Raw genomic sequence first — 19,659 nt, 5'->3', positions numbered from 1 at the left:
TCACAAGACAAAGCAAATCACTCATTGATCTAAATTGTTTATAAACCAAGTATGTTTAAAGTTACTCTCGAGACAAAAGGCTTGGGATTGAAAATTGAATTGGACAATACTTTGAGGAATTGTTCATTGGCATTGGATTGTTTGTTGAAATATAATTGTTTGAACCCTCTCAATTTGAGTCTAGTCAAAAGAATCCAAGCTAGGGCTCCAAACCTTAGAACCATGCAACCATGTGGGCATAATCATTGCATCAAAGAGGTGCATCTTGGAAATATACCTGAAACCATTGGTTTTCAAGGATAAAGGGTGAGGTGAATCCCTTGCAAAGATGAAATTGAGAGGCAAAAAGAAAGAAAGAGGAGGACCAAAAAATTGAACTCCTAGATAAGTAATATAGTGCTTATCTCCATAGGCCTCCTTTAGTAGAAGAAATGAACATCTTTGGTGGTGTTTAAGGCAATGACTTAAGCTTTACTAAGGTTGACCATAAGCTGTCTTTGTAAGCCATCAAGAGAATGAGAAAGGTAGACCATGTCATCTACAAAGAGAGAAATAGAAATCATAACATAGTGAATTAAGTAACCCTTGTCCACACTGTTCTGTTGTCTAAGTAAATCCTCAAGCTCATCATTGTAGATACCAAATAGGGTTGGTGAGAGAGGGGAAAATCAAAAAGGCCATGACGAGTTTGGAAACATCTAAATATCTTGCAGAGCCACATGATGGAACTAGTGAGAGTATCAGTAATACCAATGTACCATAGTTTTTGGAACAAAAAATGCTATAGGATGGGGTCAAATGATTTCATAAAATCTACAAGACAATTAAAAACTTTTAGAAAACTGATGACCAGTGTAGTTGGCATAAAATGCTTATTGTTATGTTTGATAATTTTGGTTACCTGACAATGTATTAATTAATTGTATTAAGTGGGTTGTCACTCTCGGCTAGTTATGTGTTGCTTGGTTGACTATTGTGTACCTCTTGGCAACTATCAGGTCATTTAAATATGTTGTGTACCGCCAAGGAAGGTAGTATGGTATAGTCGGATCTATTGTAATCCTTGGCCGACCATCGTGGGTCTTCTTTTCTGTAATAATTGCATGTGCGAATAAAGATATATTTTACTATTGTGTTTGGTATGCATTGTCATTTACATTATTATTTCCTGTATTTAATTTATCAGTTGTAGCGGTAAACATTTTGGCGTTTTTGCCTTTAAAGATATCGAGTCAGCCTTGAGTGATTCATGCTTGTAGACCCCAATAAAGGTGAGAAGAGGCCACAGGGTGGTCAAGACCAACTGATTAGGTGATTTGTTGACCTTTGGCTGGAGGGAGCACGGGGACTAGTTAGAGCTTGGAAGAACCTGGAGTGTTGGGACTTTGGAGGTGTATGTATACGGGATGTGCATGTGGTTGAGAGTGCAAAGAAAGCACCAAAACGTGGCGGCTGAAATGGTCCACCCAGGTTCGGCACACCTGGAAGTACCCAGAGTGTTGTGGATGCTGGAGGTGGATGTGTATAGGACGTGTGCGTGGTCGAGAGTGCAGGGAAAGCACCAAAATGTAGCGGTTGGAATAGTTCCCCAGGCCTGACACACAAGGGAGTAAGCAAGTGAGAAATCAATTTGTAGGAGCTTGTCCCTTGTTGAGGAACTAAGAATAAGGGGGCCTAAGCTGTAGACTCCTCCGGTACCTTTTGAGTGAAAATGATGAACACCCAGGAGAAACAAAAACTCCCTAAATTTACAGGGGATGGATCGGAGGATCCTGTACGACATTGTAAGACATGTTTAACAATATGGGAGGCGAGTGGCCAAGATGACCATGATTATTGGTTGAAGGCATTTCTTGCCACCCTTCGGGGAATTGCTATTGATTGGTACAGAGATCTAGATGCTAAGGACAAGGCTAGGTGGAATGAACTAAATAAGGCATTCGAGGAGGACTTCAAACTCCTGAGGGATGACAACGAGATTGTGGCCAAAATCTATAATACCAAGTATGTGCTTACAACTGTAGGTTCAAAGAACTGTTGAACAAGATGGAGAAACAACCAGTCGACGGGTTGAAGAAGAGGTGGTTCACTGAGGGATTGATACCCTCACCGTGCAAGAAGATGTAAGTAGTGCCTTTGTCCTTGTACGCTGATGCTTACATTTGAGCGATGGACATCGAGAGTGAAAACAAAACCTCCTCCCAAGGGAAGAGGAAGACTGACAACGACGAGAGCACCGAAGGTAGCAGTGACGAAGAATCCAAAACCGTACGAGCCCTTCAACAAAATATGTTGAGAATGATAAAAGAATTGAAGGCTGAGAAAGGAACCAATAAAAAAAGCAATGAACTATGGTGTATTGAATGCAAAAGTGAGGGGCACACTAAAGGTAATTGTCCTAGAAATATGTTTTGTGAGATTTGCAAGTGTTGGAGCATTCAATTAAGGAGTGCCCATACAATCTGAAGACAAGAAATACACAAGTACTCTTCACATAGGGAGAGTCCACTCCATCGGAACCACATAATGCATCGCCAAGTTGTTATCAAGGGCGAAATCAAATACAATACAACTCCAGAGGACATCCTATCATACAGTGCCGACAATGTAGTGAATGGGGACATTTTGCGAGAGACTGCCAAAATAAGAAAGACAACATACAACTATTGTGCAAGTGGTGTGGACTTGGGAATCATGAAGACACCTGCTACTCGAAGAAAAAGGGTATTAATATGCTGGATGTAGAGGAACAAGATGAGGCAATTCTGGCAATCAAGAGAGCACGGAAGAAGAAGGCGATCTACCTAGACACTTGTACGGAGAAGGAACGACTCTGAGAAGCTAGAGCCGAAGTAGAACAAGTGTTGGTGAAGGAACGAGTGACCTCCAATGGAACTGCAAGTACGTCATTGTGGGAGTTAGAGAAGAACATAGTTCGATGGGTGCTACAGACAACCATACCCATCAAGGTGGTAGACCTTCTTCAAACTTTTCCGCAATTGAGAATGGCGATTGCCTACATAGTTAGTGACGACATAGTCATCTAGAAACAATGTAAGCCACAAGAGGAGGAACTGATGGGAAAACCACCCGAAGGGAATGAGGCCAGCGATCCAATGTTGCTGACGGTGAGCATAGGAGGAAGTTGATTGCTGTCAAGATGGAAATAATGGGCCAAAATTTGGCAAACACCGGGCTCAAGAGTTAATGTGTTGCTGGAGGACACTTGGAAATGTTTGGGGAAGTCGATACTCTGGCTGTCAACCTTCCACTTGGTAAGTGCTGACCAACATGACATGGAGATGTTGGGAATATTGATGGCACAAAAAGTAATGATTGGGACAGAACAATTTTTCTTGGGCTTCGTAGTCATCCTGTTGCAGAAGAAGGCGTACGATACACTCCTTGGGAGGGGATGGTTGATTACGGCCAAGGCGAATCATAATTGGAAGCAGAATACACTCCTGATCGAGAGCGACGAGAGGAAGTACGTCATCGACCTGAGGAATCGGGCGGTGAGTAAAGAACTAGCATCCTTCGACTTGGAGTTCGAGGGTGGAGAGTTAGGTATGGACGAAGGGAGGAAAGGCATGGAACCTAACGATGAAGGGGTACTGGAACTGGAAGATTGCTTGGAGGATGAAATGAGTTCCCTCAATGGATTGTTCCACTGGCAAATGGAGGACTACAAGGTATTTTCGCCAACATGTAATTTCCTTGAAGCTACAACCCTTGGTGTAGAGTAATCGATAAAAGTGTGTAAAGTTATGGACAATGCATTTGATAGTGTGAAGATGGAGAATGAAAAGAAAATGCAAAATATAATGGAGTCAATAAAAATTAAAAAAAGTTAAATGGAGGGCACAACAACATTTGGAGGACAACATTGTAAGAGTTTGTCCATGGCATTCCTCAACCCTCATGCCGAACACTAAGAATTTAGATGCGGGACTGTATGCCACAAACAACAATCTTCCCAATTCGTACAGAGGAAGGGATACTTGGCCGTACGAGAGTCTTGAACCACATGAGGAAAAGATTGGTAGGTCGTATTTGAACAATGCAATAGAGCCATACGAAAAGGAGGACCACAAATCCTACATTGGAGTGAAAGAAAGTAACCTGTACAGAAGGAAGGACCACATGTCGTACGGGGGAGTGGAAAGAAGTGAGCTACATGAAGGAGATGAATTACCATCCAAGCTTGGCAAGTCATATGCAAGAGAGTTGTATGAGGGAAGAACACCGTACATAAGGAGAATATTGTACGAGCATAGACTGTACGTAGGGAGAAGCAACCAGCCAAGTGTGAGAACAAGTAATCCATACAATGAATAGAAAGTGCACTGTCCATATAGAGGTGAGAAAGGTGGAAAAAACACACCGTACGTGGTAGAGGATGAGGTGCCAGGTAAGCTGCACGTGAGAGAGCCGTACATGAAGAAGAGAAGGCCGTAGGTGAGTACACTGTCGTATGTGAAGAAGAAAAGGTCGTATGTGAGTGCACCGTACGGGCCAGTGGGGAGGAGGCCGTACAGAGTAACCATAAACAAGCCGTATGGGAGGAAACCCCACACATCGTGCAAAAGGGGAGACAATAAGCTGCATGGGAATGAAAGACCGTATGTGGAACCAACTCACATACCGTATAGACAAGAGAAGAGGATGCATGGGTTGAGGCCGTACATGGAGCCGTACGTGACAGTGGAGAAGTCAAGTCCATACGAGGTAGAGGAGAAGCCGTACGATGCAGTGTTATACTCGAATTCAAAGACACTGTATGGAAACACTAAACCGTACATAGAAAACCCGTCAAGCCGGTACGTGAGGAATGAGTCAAGACTGCAAGTGAGTAAAAGTTGCAAGCCATATGTGGGAATGCCACTTGGGCCGTGGTTAAACACTGTGAAATCTCCATTTTCTGGCTTCATCAACAATGTTTTTGGTGTCTTAAAAAATCCTGAAAATCATGTGCGCCATGGAGTACCGTATGGTTTTGAAGGTCTTAATTTGTGCTTGGTGATGGGTGTGTTGCCCCTTGACCTCGCTAGGGGTGCTACCCCCAGACCCCTGTTGGGGGCGTTGTCCCCAAACCCCCATTTGATTTGGTAGTTACATTACAAGTTGGGGTTGTCTAGTCCAAGTCATTGTCTGTCATTAGTTGATGTAAGACAGGTGGGGTTCAACTCAACAACATATAGACACACTTCACAACATCATGTTTTCTCTTCACAAAAACACCTTGCCCTATAGGTTACAAATTGAAAATGAGGGATTTAATGTTCACAAGACTCAATATACTTTAGGAAAACCTTAGGTCCTTCAAAACACAGAATTTCAACACCTTATAAACTCCCACAAACACGGATTCCTCTAATTGTCACAATTTTTACATAACCTGTGCTAGAAGCTAGTAACCCTTCCATTTCGGACTGTCAATCATAACTTTTGAATAAAACCTGATATACCATCTGTAAAAACATATTTGAGTACCCATTTGGCTTCTTTATAACATATCCAAAAATTAGGTAGGGTTCTTTTGGAGCAAACCTCTCAAATAATGACTGTATTTATGCAATTTGGTCTAAACTTTTGAAATTTATGAAGAAATCAGACGAACAGTCACTCATAACTTTTGCATAACACATAATGAACAAAATCGGTTCGGTGGAGTTTTAGATAACTTATTTATAGACATTTCCTGAAATTTTTATCAAGATCCAACGGTTAAATAAAGAGTTATGACATTTTTCCCAAGACTGGGAACACTAGGCAGGTTTCAGACCTGCACTCACCAAAATGGCCATATCTTTTGCAAATCTCAATAAAAATTACTCAAACAAAAAAGAAATGAAACTATATTCATGTAATTATAATCTCCAATTGGATTCAATCCTTTATCAGTTCATAAAATAACATGCAATTCGCTGCAATAGAGAAAATTTTGGAAAAATGTAAGAAAATGAAGTTTCTTTTATGACTTGATCTTCAAAACTCCAAATCCCTCCTAAAATTCGACCATACAAGGTTTATATATACCATTTACAATGTTTCCCAACTGTTTTTCCACCTTGCAACCACTAAACTACCTATTCACAAATCATGACTCTTCAACTTCCAAAAGTTGTAAAGTTGCTTAAGCAACTTTTTACAACATTTTAACAAACTTTACATATTTGATCAAAAAATGACTCTACATGACACAAATCACCAAAAAAGGTCATAATATGACCTTAATACATGATATAAATTGAAAACATACTATTAGACCCTTATTTGCATTATTGACCCAATTTTGCATTAGATGCTCCTGCACCATTAGTCTTCCCGAATATTACTTGATGTTTGTTTGTTGTCTGGAAGACGACTTTTTCTTTTGAGGGGGATGATGTAGTTGGCATAAAATGCTTATTGTTATGTTTGATAATTTTGGTTACGTGACAATGTATTAATTATTGTCACTCTTGGGTAGTTATCTGTTGGTTGGTTGATTGTTGTGTACCTCTCGACAACTGTTGGGTCCTTTAAATATGTTTTGTACTGCCAAGGAAGGTAGTATGGTATAGTCGGATCTATTTTAATCCTTGGCCGACCATCTCTGGTCTTCTTCTCTATAATAATTTGCATGTGCGAATAAAGATATATTTTACTGCTGTGTTTGGTATGCATTGTCATGTACGTTATTATTTCTTGTATTTAATTCATCAATTGTAGAGGTAAACAACCAGTCTCTTCAATGATAGAAGAAAGTGTGAAAATATGGTTACTAGTTTGCAAATCCCACTTGAAGTCAACTTTTTCCTTGGCCCTCAAATTTTTACCCTCTAGGGTTTTCATATATAATTATAGTTGTGAGGAGACGTGGGTAATAAGATATCAACAAGCATTTGTGAAGGAACACAATGGACCACTGAGAGGGGGGCGAATCAGTGGTAATCAATAAAAACTTGAACTATTTGAGAGATTAAAACATTAATCACAAGTCATGCAACTATTCTAAACCCTCAAAGCTTTAACAACAACATCAAGAACATATGACAGGAATGTTCAACATATTTGCGCACACACACACACAAGGCAAACGCATAACACCAGATGTACGAGGAAAACCCAATGTGGGAAAAACCTTGGTGAGAAATGCTGCTGGAGTCTACTGCTCCAATCCAGTCTCACAAGTAAAATTGATTACAATGTTTAGGGCACCAACCCAAAGGAGCACCAACCCTTGAAGTTTATGGGCACCAACCCAAAGGAGCACCGACCCCTAGCTTTATGGGCACCAACCCAAAGGAGCACCTACTCCTGCTCTGAGCACCCACTCAAAGATTTACAATGAACACATATTAAAAACAAATAAAGCACCTTGTTACAAATGAGTTTTGTAACACCTTACAAATGCTTTGCTCTTGAGATTGATTTGACTCTCTTCCACTCTTTGATCTTTATGCCTCAATCTCAGCTCTGCACTTTCAGATCTCTTGTTTCTGCTGCTCTGAGCTCTCTACTCTCTATTTCAACTCTTCACTGTCTGCTTCCTGCTCTGACTCTCAGCTACTTTGTGTCTCCTTCACACATCTTAACATTCTGCATGCATGCAGTCTCCTCTGCAGTATTATTCTTGCACTGGCATCGTGTTATTGACACCTGCATGGTCTACTTCTCTATAACCCCCTTCGCTCTGTTTTCTACACTCTGTAGCAATCAACTTTCCATCAATCTTTTCAGTTGGTTGACATACACTCTTTTATACATTTTTCAATCAACTCCATGAGGTCAGTCAGATCATAACTCATCACAGATTAAACAAAAAACAGTTAGCATCGTTATCATGCAACATGATCTAAACAATCTCCTAGGCTGCATATGGATTGTTCATTCAGCTGGTTTGCACTCTAATCATATTTGCTTAGCTTGGTAAATCAACCATAATCCAAACTAATCAACCGCCTCTGATTCGGTCATTTGATTTTCCCACCAAAATCATTCAAGAAAATCATGGCTGCATATTGATTGGATCTGATTTTTCTATCCATAGCTGTCAGCATTAAATGCGTCTTTTTGTCTTCCATTAATTCTCTGTATTCTAATTTCTATTTTTAGCAATCAATTTGCTTGCCAGATTTGATATCCTTTCCAAAGATCTTCTTGAGCCACACACCTGTCAACAACTATTTTGCCTTTGATGCATTCTCCATCCTCCTGCATAGATTTGATCAATAACTGCCTCCTTTAAATGCACTATCTCTGTGATCACCGACTTCCCCATATTTGATTTGTTCTTTGTCCACCAGGGAGCCACATGTCTTCATATTCTTTGTCCAGATCACTCGGGCAAGGTCGGTCAACAACCACGTGGCCTATCTTCCCTATCGACATGTAGGCGTGTCACCAAAATCTTCTCATTTGATGTCCAAATGGCTTGGTCAATTTCGGTTAGCTATCTGTGTGGACAGTTTATCTATCAGGCTACGTACGTGGCGCCAAAAATCCGCGTTCAAAAACATATAGTCAGCTGTGGTCAACCTACCTCATGGACCTCTGTATTTATCGGGTTGCCAACGTGTCATCAAAAGTCTTCTTAATCGTCATCTAGGTCATCTGGTCAAGCTCGGTCAAAGTCCAATCAACGTCCAGTCTGTTGGTTGAAAATTTTGTACACTTGGGGAAATATACAAAATTGTGGTTTCAACCACAGCACACGAGTAAAAACTCTCCTAATTAAGGGAAGGCTCCCCCTATCTAACTAAAACTGAAATAAAAACAGGATGGTACAACAGTCTTCCTTCTTTCTTCAAGAAAGACAATATCCTTTTCTCTTCACAGAAAAGGATAGCGATTGAATATGAATAGCAGTAACCACTTTCAAGTAAAATGAGAGAAAGGAAATGAAGTTTCCTGAAAGGGCAAAGACTTCCGTCACTTCCTTCAGGATGGGACAACAATATCAAGCTCAAAGACTTGACTATTGGAAGTCCTATCTACCCTTTGCTATACTAAATTTTACAACGAATAAAAGATAACAGCCCAAAGATTGGAATAGTCTATTCTTTCAACACAAAGACAAGAACTAATGCAAGCTCAAAGACTTGCTGCTATTTCTTATCAAACAGTAATTTTTCCTCGAGAATAGACGCAAGCTCAAAGACTTGCTGCTCCTTCAAGAGAGTTTCCTATTTTAATTAATCTTCTCTACTTGCAGCTCAAAGACTTCAAATCAGATTGGACTAAACTCCTTTAGAAATACTTTGCATAGAAGAAATAAAAAGATTCAAACTCAAACATGTAGCTCAAAGACTCAAAACTTGAGTAATCCTTCTTTATTATTCTTCAAAAACTTTCAATCCACATACATAAGCTCAAAGACTTCTTGCTGTAAATTTGGCAGAGTTTTTGCTTGTTTTCCCAAAAGATAAAAATTACAATAGACCCCTCAAGTATTTATAGAAGAGGAGCCTTGAGAAAAAGGTGGGAGGATCCTAACTAACTTGAGAGATTCTCTCAACCACCAAGACTCATTCAATAAATAACTGAGACTTCATTAACTAACTAAGAGTTACTCCAACTAACTAAGACTTATTCCAACTACAGTCCTAATCGGACACAACTTGTAGTTGATTTACATGTAATTACAAAAGTGCAAGTAATGTGTAACTTGCATATTACAAAAAATACTTTTACATGCAACTTGTCAAAAACTAAATTACAACTAAAAATTACAAAAAAAGGGAAAATTCAACTAAGTGTTGAAAAACACTTAAGTTGCATTTTGTGAAGACACAAATCCTTGAAATTTCCGGATGCTCGCTTGTAGTTCCTCAGGATTCGGTTCATGGGTGTTCTTGGCAACAACCATAGTCTTCACAATAGTGTCGTGACAGCGAAGGAGCGCAGAATTGTTTTTATCCAGGATAGACTGGATTTCATGCAGAAAGGCTTGGTGTTTCATCAATGCTTGAATCGAAGCTGCCGAGAATTGTTCGCTCCTCCATTCATTATGAATCCTCATCTGTAAATCAGCAAGAACTTCTTCTTCTGGAATCAGCTCTCCATCCTGACTTACTATGTTGCAAGAGGCCCTTTCACAATGTGATATAATACCTCAGTAAACTTCACCCCGGAATCTTCTTGCATCACCGATCTCCTCAATGAGGGATTTGAGGACAAGGGTCTTGTTTTCCATGAGTTCTTCAAATTCCAAGTACATGACCCTGGAAGAGATGATGGCATGCTCCTGCAAAATTCTCAGCTGTTGTTGGGGCATGGTACGCCAGATTGTTAGACTTTTCTCAACACTTTCCAGATTCTTTTTGAAAGTATTAGAAGTCTGATCCAGTTTCTCCTCAATGGTTTCCAACTTAGACATTATTTGAAAAACGTCTTTCATTACTTGTACACATTGATCATGAAGCTGATCAACCCAGGAATCCAGTGCTTGTACTTTCTTAGCAGCCCTTTCCACTCCACGAATCGATTTTTGGGAACCAGAAGAACCTATGGAGTTACTCCCTTCAGCAGCAGGTTTTGTGATTTTATGAATGGCTGCCATAAGCTGTCGGTTTTCCTCTTCTAGCTTGTCTTTCTTCGCAAGAAGATCATCACACCTTTGCACCAATGAAGCAACAGAAAACTGAGCATCATGTTTAATGACCTCATGCATTTGCTTGCCCAACTCTATCCTCGTAACCTTATAATCAACAGTTGACATCTCATCAAGTGGCTTATCTGCAATAGGTTCCACAATTTCAGCTACTTTCATCTTGTTGCTATCAACAGTTACCCTAGAGATAGTCTTGGCCTTCTTAGCAACTTTGGATCTGGACTATTTGAGTTGCTGGTAGTCAAAGGCATCAGGTGAGATCTCTTGCTTCTTCCTTTTCGGGGTGAAAGAACTAAGCCGTGGAGGCAAAGTCATCAACTCACTTCCAATAGTAGCTGTAGGCAAAGGAGAAGCAGTTTCTATTTGAATTACCGTGGTCACCCTGGGAGGAATATCAGTTGGGATAGCGACCACGGTTTTCTCAGTTACCAATGGGCATGAAGATTGCCTCATGAATTCTTCAAAACCAGAAGTGGAAGTATCAATTTCTGATAACTGGATGCCAGTAGGAATATCCGTAGGAACTTTCAACACACTTTCTTGTTGATGATCAGGAGATGGCTCGTATGCTGAAATGGGAATTGCATTCTGAGGAGACTCATCCACGAGCAAATCAGGAGGAGAAAGAGGCGTCTCAATGGAAACTGGAGGAATGACCTCATGAGGCGAGTCTGAAACTGGAGACTTAGGAGCATCGTCAGATTGCTGCCCCTCTTCTGGATTATCCAGATCGATCACCTGAACATGGAATTGTGATTTTTCCTTCCCACGAATAGTCGTCTCCTCAGGGGGAAGCACTACTGCACGACTGACTTGTAACTTGATCCTTGTGCCCGAAGATGAAGCACCTTCCTTGTTGTCGATCTGAATCTCAGATTTCCATCCAAGAGGCCCCGTAGAATCATCTTCTTTACCAACCTTGATTTTAATAAGTCTAACAGCATTACTTTTCAGCCACGCGTTAGTGTTGGTCAAGATAGGCTGAAATCTGTCAAGGATGGAGATGCACCCTTTGTGTGACCATTGGATCAAAGGAAGTGGAGCTTCCTCAACCCTCCGTGAAGTGTATTCAGGATCAAGTATATGCCCGTCATCAATCATCCCTTGTGGGATATCCGCCAAGTTCAAGTCAACAATTTGCTCAACAGTGAGCCTATAGTAATCCATCTTGAGGACTTCGGCTTATGTGTGGAGATCTACCCAAATGTCTTCAATGCGATGAACATGCACAAAGGATTTCTTGATCTTCTCCTTCATACCTCTATAATCAAAATCAGCTCTAGGTTTGAACCTTTTAAGCTTGATTTCCTGCAATTTAGCCTCCATGGCTTTAGCCTTCATAGATGTGACAAGGGAGTATTGACCAATTTTCAATGGGTTTGTGGAAGAGATCCCCATTCCAACCTTGTGTCTAGCAGATTGAAAAGTGTGAACAGCCACGATTTGTCTTCCCAACTCCATAAGAATTATCTTATCGGTTGGGTATCTTGGAAGCATATATGGCTGACCATCATAGCATCCTATCCTCATATAGTTGAAGGTGGGAAATTGCAGAAACAAACACCCATACTCAGACACCTTGACCCATGCCTCATCTGATACTCTTTTGTTCTTGAGATCCTTTTCAAACTGACACATGAAATATACAAAGAATGCATCTTGGATCCTTCTAAAATGCAATCTGCTGGGTTTCAATGGCAACTGGTCATAATATTCCCAAACTGGTATAAGCGAGTGATCACCCTTGGTAGAAAGACCTGGAAAGTGTCTAAGTGATGCTGCTAAATATACCAAATAAGAATTCATGAAGAAGGTCATGGTGGTAGGAACTGCTGCAAGTTGTTCGCACAAGGCATCGCTGATGACTTCCCCCCATGAAATGTGATGTGACTGCCGTATGAACATAATGAACTGATACATCCATGGCTCAAAGACATTGGAATGCTCAAGGCCCATCATCTTGCTGAGAAGAGTGATGGTGTCTCCTATCTCCCATTTGAAATCACAACGGTACAACTTTGCCCACCTTGAGAAGGAAGGACGTGGCTCTTGATCCACCTATTGATGTGCCACTTGCAATCTTTTTCCCTCTTCACGTAATATTCCGTTGCACTTGCTTTGGTGATTTCCATATAAACAGGTGCAGGAGGTATTCTGAAGACCTTCTCGATTGTATCCGCATCAAGACGAATTATAGCTTCACCATCATCATTTTTTATGACTCTTGATTCCTTGTCAAAATGATGGGCGCATGCAAAAACAAACTCAGGTTCTAGGGCAGCCACTGGGAAGGAAGATGCATGATAGATATGGCTGTCCAACAGCCGCTGCAAGTTATTGTCTTGTGGATCTTCTACCCTGTTGATGAATTCTTCCATATCAACGTGCCCTATCTCCGTGTTTCTGATGCGATCCAAAGGAGAAAAAACCTGGGAAGGTGCGACCTCATTCTGATATTTGTCATATTTGTATTTCATTTTCTTTGGAGTTGGAGATGCCGACAAATCTGACATTGATTGTGAACCTGGAATGCTGTGATGAAGACTTAAAAGAGTTAAGGCAACATCATAGTCAGCTGCAAACATCATTCTTCTTTCTTCCAATGGGTAAAACTTTGATTCTTGAATTTCGCGATTTGGTGAGAGGAAGAGGGGAAATATGTAGAAATGGGAAAATCTTGACTTTGACCAATTTCGGATCTTGGGAGAATTTTCGCAAGTATACAAGTTGGAAATGACATACATGCAATCGGGGTTTTAAAACTCGATTACAAGTACACTTGTAAATTCAAAAATGGGGAAATGGATGAAAAATGAGATTTTGACTTGCGGGAAATGATGGAAATGGAAAGTACAGATAAAGGGAACATGAATGAATAGAAATGGGAAAATCCGGGAAAGTCATTTTCATGAAAATGGGAAGAACTCTTCAACATGTAATCCGGTTTTTAAAACCCAAATTTGCAAGGGAGGGGTATTTCACATTTTTTAACTTGGAATTTTAACCAAAAATGTTTAAATTCCTTAACCGTAGGGGAAGAACAAGAATTTCCAGCGAACTTGTAATCGAGATTAAAAATCCCGAATACAAGTAAAGAGGGAATTTTGGGAAGAACAATGCAATTCAAAAATTGCATACCAAGGGGAAAAATTTTCTCACAAAAACCGATTTTTGGGGGAAGAACAACACATTTACAAAAATGCAACTAAGAAAGAAAAACAAGAAAACAAGAAAATAACAAAAGAAGGAAAGAAAGGAAAGAGAACATACCTTTCTTGAAAATGCAAAATGCTTCTCCAATAATGCAACAATTCTTGGAATGAAGAAGCAAAATCGGTAAAAAGGAGCAATCCGTAATGCCAAAACCCTTAACACGTTTTTGTAAAAATGCCCCAAACTGATAAATGTAGCAGCAATCCCAAATTTGGATGATCAAATTGCCAATGAGAGAGCACGGCTAAAAGGATTGGAGCAAAACGCCTAAGGAGGAAGTAGAAGAAATGATGATTTGTGCTTGCAAAGCTTAGCCAAAGGAGTCACGTGGAAAAAACGTGGCCATCATTTGCATCTTTAATGGCATCATTTAATAGCTTAAAACTCCTCCCAAACTCCACGCCTAGGTGAGAGAGGGCAAAACGCTTTAGGAGATTGCAGCCTTAATAAGTTCTAATCCCCCAAAACGTGGCATTAAATAAAAACGTGTTTGCTGATCTAGGGCAAAAAACCAGTCAATGTAACCCCCATTTGGCGTGAAAGATGTCCATGACCGCATGAAAATAGGAAGATGTCCATGAACGCATGAAAATAGGATGCAAACCAAAACGCCTCCTTCCTCCAACAATCTCTCCACAAAATTTGCCTTGAAATGGTCAAAAATTGTTTTTCCTTGCATTTCGGGTTTTTTGGAGCAAAAGACAAGTTCGAATTTGCATAAGAGAATGCAAATCGGGTTTTTGGGAGAAGAATACAAGTTTTAATTTCACTTTTTCCACTTACAAGGCAAAATCGGGATTTTTTAGACAAATGACAAGTTTTATTTTTCACTTTTTCACTTGCCAAGCCAAAATCGGGATTTTTTGGACAAATGACAAGTTTAAAATTGTCAAAAATGCACTTGCAAGGCAAAATCGGGTTTTTTGGAACAAACTGCAAGTTTCAATTACTTGTAAAAGGGAAATAAAATCCCTACAACAAGTTAGAAATACTTGCACATATGTAATGGGGATTTAAAATCTCTATTACATGTGAAAACCATTAAAGTAGGGGTTTTTAGACCAAACTGCAAGTTTACTTGTAATTGAGCCAAAAAATCCCTATTTTAACTAAACAAGACTAAAAACAATAAAAAAAATAAAAACAACAAAGGGGAAATTTAAAACAAATTACAAGTAACATCTTTTAAATAAAAGTGCACATGTAATAAGTCAAAAATTCCCCTACAACAACCAAAACAATGAATATCATTAAAACTTGCAGTTTGAAGAAAATTCTCCACCTGCAGTCAGGGTTTTAAAATCTGAAATTGAAGGAAAGGCATAGCAAACGAACCCAGAATTTGACGAAATTCGAAACGTAGTTCGAGGATAGGCTGAGGATTAAGCCAATCCAAGGATTCGTCAAAATTCTGCCTTGGGAAGCATGCCATAGAGTAAATTTTTTCATTTTTTCACAAAAAATTCATATAGTGGTCCTTCATTTTTGGAAACAAAAGTGAGGACAACACAATCATCGTCCATGTGGACACGATGCCTATCGGATTACTATCGTTATTATCCCGCATTATCAATTCTGAGTCTAACTTACTCGTGCGGGATAAGCATCAATGAAATCCTTCACTTTTATATGCCCGCATCACACTTAGTGTAACCATTTGACTCACATGGGATAAGGACTTTCTTGCACTTCATGGCATGCCTTCATTCTAGTTAGCCCGCACGACACCTTGAGCAACCTTCTAACCCTTGCGGGATAGGGTCTTCTTTGCTTCTTCTTGCATGACGCGGGATAAGGGAGGCCGCCACCATAGTCTTACCCTGCATGACCATTTTCACTCCATCATACACGATGCGGGATAGTGTGTAACACTATTTGCTTTGCTTGAGTGTTATCCCGCACGACCATCATTCTCCATACAAGCACAACACGGGATAATGGGGAGTCTTTATCTTCTTTGAAACTCTTATCCGGCACGACTTTTGCTTCTCACATTTCAATGTTGCGGGGTAGCACCTTGACAAGTAGTCAATAACACGATGTGAAGTGCACACCCTAGAGCGATAACCTGCCTAACCATCGTGTTATGCAATTCTTCTGCAATCTTCAACTGAGATAACCTTTGAGTTATTGATATCTTCTGTTTCAAGACCAACACGACTAACCCGTCGTGTTATTGACAACTGCAGTCATATATCCATCGTGTTATTGACATTTGCAGTTATATAACCCTTGTGTTATTGACAACTCCAGTTACCTTCTGCAGTTTCATAGAATGCGATAACTTGCTTGTTATACAATTGCAGCAATACTTTTTCTGATTCAAACAAGCTTGCTCAATGCTTCTACCACATCACCGACCTTTGTCTTCTTCATCCAAATGTCTGTCCCAATGACACATTTCATGCATTCCTCCCGTATCTCCTTGTGCGTATAACATAGTGTGTTATATGATGCTGCAACAACACTTATGCTCTTGGTCAAACCTATTTGCTCCATGCTATCATTGCTCTATGGCCTTGGTCCTTTAATCACTTGCAAGTGCAATATCTGACTTCATGCAACCTGCATGCATAATCATACAACTTGCACAACTCTACCATCCCGATTCAACACCATATGAGCTAATCTGATCTTCCTCTGAGAGCTCATTATTTTGCATCATTGTACCTAGCCAACCTGCTGTCCTGCATGCCTTTGTATCACAATCCTGTGGGTGTGGAGCAATCACTTTGCACATTCTCTGTCATGCTGCACTTGTTCTCTAGGACACATATCATCTCTGTTGTTGACATCAATCAACTCAGTCATGCACACACACATGTTGACATCAATGACAACTTCAATGCCAACAATTTGTCCTTGCAATTGAGGTTTTTGGTGATTATTTTTTTGTGTTAAATCTTGGAGTACACTACTCTTGGAAATAGTGGACTGGTTGATTTGTGGGAGTTATGTGCTATCATCCATATGTTAGCAACCAAACAACCAGTGCTATGAATAACTAAAGCATCTCACCCATTGGCATGAGGTAGCTTGCCTCAAGAAGAAATAATGATTACAAAAATGATAATAAACTTATACAAATGTAGGTGGACTAAACTAGGAATGCCAACCTTTGGGAATTTGTAAGGGTTTTGACTTAAGAGAATGAAACATAATTCTTTTAGCTTGCCCTCTTTATAATTATAGTAGGCACAACTACATGGATGTGTAGTTACAGTCACAACCTTGAGAATTGTAGTGCAGGAAATATTAAATCAGAAAAATCAATTTGAATAATTGGTTTTAAAATTGGATGTCCTTAGTGTAATGTCCCTACTTTGAAATATAATTTAATAATAAATAATAATTATAATAAAACTAAAATACACTCGAATAAATATAAAAATTAAATTAAAATATAAAAGAATATAATTAGACATAATTAAAATTTGATTAAAGTTAATGAATGGTCAAAAGGCATGGAATGATAAGTTGTGAGAAATAAAAGGGAGAAGAGAAACTCATTTGAGCGGGGGAGAATTATGGAAAATGAGAAGTGCAGATCTGATTGTGGAAGGTTGTGTCCCTTCAAAGGGCAGAAAGAATGAAGAGCTGCACTCTTTCAAAGGGTGCTAATGGTGAAAGGGTGTGTCTCTTGCCAAAGGACATACATGATGAAGAGGTGTGACCTCTCCCTCACATTGAGAGATATAAAGGTAAGGAATCAAAAGCATCTAGAGACATCACCATGGATCAGATCAAATCAGTTCAGAACTGTTATAAAGTTACAGGCAGTAACATCCTTGCTCTTGGTGGTATTCATGAGGATGTTTTAATATGTATGCTTAATATATGATGCCTGATAATGTTCTTATGCAGAATTTAATAGTGATATTAATATAGACTGCAATATGTATGACAGTCATACTTAATTTTATATATATTTATTATACATGAGAAGTTAGTAGACTTATAGTTTCATTCATGTTATTACTGTCAGTATTTAAGAAGATGGGGATGAGATGTTCCAAAGAGGGGCAGTCTAAATCCAAGCAATTGGTTAAGTCCCAATATAGGGTGGGGATCAGCGACCCATAAGCCTTGAGGGAATAGACCCGAGATAGGTAAGGGCTTGGATCTGTAAACTTTGAGGGAACCTATTGTATTTGGTCTCTAAGCGCTTTGGTAACATACATAGACCCTTCTCCCTTAAAACTGAACTAGTAGCAGGGTCTGACATCTGTATTAAGAACTATGAATAATGAAATTAATCATTTAATGAGGAAAATGAATAAGAACTTGTTAATAACTAATTGAAGAATATCAATCAATTTTAGTATATTGAAATAGATCCGGTAGGGTACATTACACTTAGGAACTAAGTAGATACACTAATCCCAGAAACCATTTTGGCTGAAAGGACACCTGATATCATTCCATCTTCTTATAATACCAGATCACTAGATTAATTATGGAACTAGCCCTAATAATATGAATGCTACACATTTACACCTAAATCATTCTTCAAGCATTGGAAAAGTTGTTTGCTATTGCAAATACCTATACATACAAAGATTCCATAGTTTCAAATTCAGAATCTTAAGAAGGAAGGAGGAGGCTTTTTCACTATTTCATTCAGTAAGGAAACACTGTCTTCTGTGGTTTTCCAAACTTCTCTAACCTCAAACCTTTGGACAGAAAAGTAAAACCTGAAATTGTAAGAATTCAAACACACTAGCTGACAGAAGGTAGGCTGACTATTTATAAAAAGAATGAACAGTGTGGTAGAAAGCAGATACATGTTGTAGCTACTTGGAAATTGCTGATCAGATGCCTGGTATTGAATAATTGATAGATACTAGATACATAATGCCTTATGAACTAGGAGATCTCTGATTCAATTTTAGCCAAACAAAAGCATTATGTAGAACTCTCGTTCTATTGTATGCTTATGATTGCATATACTGCATCAGACAGTAGTACAAGTTTCATTTCATTTAGGCCTCCAAATAAGCAGGTGGAATTTTCCATGACCGATAGAAGTTTTTCAATACAAATTGGAAATTGGGGACAAGGTAAGATTTAGATGCTTGATAGCCCATGTGACAGCACATGATTGTCTCAGAATTGATTTGTTTGTCCATAGTCTCGATCACATTGGAGTGCATAATTTGCTTTCCTTGCCCCTTAACCCTGCAAAGGTAGCGAGGAATGCATAAGAGATTCTATTATTGTTTCTGTGGGCTGGATGATCCGGGTTTGTGGTAACTCATGAGTTGCTGAGACACATTTGTTATTTGCTCATCTATGGGATGATTGGAAATGTGTTAGGACACTAGGAGGTTTATGACATGAATATTACACCTAAATCAACTATTTACTGAAAGAAGGGAGTAAGTTTGGTTGATATATAATACATGCGATTGCAGTGCATTTTGCTTCAGTTATTTTGGATGTTGTGCACTCGTAAATTAGTATCTTTGACTAGTATTGACAAAATCAGAATTTCAATCAATATCAGCAATTCATGTAACTCTTGTCACATACGGTAGAAACATTTAATCCATGTTATGCAAACATGTTTTATACATGGAGTTCATGACATGCATTGGGATCTATTGCAGGAGGGTAGTTCAATATCTAAAACATGCAATTCTTTATGTTCAGTTGATGAAAGATGGTCAGCCAGGTTCCAAATTTCCATACAACAATAATTCTCAATGAGTTAATCCCCTGTCTAATTCTCTATCCAAATCTATCCATGCAAATTAGTATCTTTGACTACTATTGATAAAATCAGAACTCCAATCAATATCAGCAACTCATATAACTCTTATCAGATACAGTTGAAATATTTAGCCCAT

At 39.2% G+C, this 19,659-nt stretch overlaps 1 protein-coding gene across 5 annotated transcripts in view; it reads left to right on the top strand.

Annotated features, from left to right (window-relative positions):
- LOC131072127 (sodium/proton antiporter 1) overlaps positions 1–19,659 on the top strand; it is a 140,908-nt gene that overhangs the window by 22,318 nt on the left and 98,931 nt on the right. Inside the window, exon 1 of one of the 5 annotated variants that reach the window (XM_059207110.1) lies at positions 14,952–19,519. The exons of the other annotated variants lie outside the window; for them this stretch is intronic. The gene's annotated coding sequence lies outside the window, so the exon portion shown is untranslated. Of the gene's footprint in view, positions 1–14,951; positions 19,520–19,659 lie in introns of those variants that run through there. 5 annotated transcript variants of the gene reach the window in all.

Source organism: Cryptomeria japonica, chromosome 6, assembly GCF_030272615.1.
Source record: "Cryptomeria japonica chromosome 6, Sugi_1.0, whole genome shotgun sequence".
Classification (NCBI taxonomy): Eukaryota; Viridiplantae; Streptophyta; class Pinopsida; order Cupressales; family Cupressaceae; genus Cryptomeria; species Cryptomeria japonica.
This window is presented reverse-complemented; position numbering and strand designations above follow the sequence as displayed.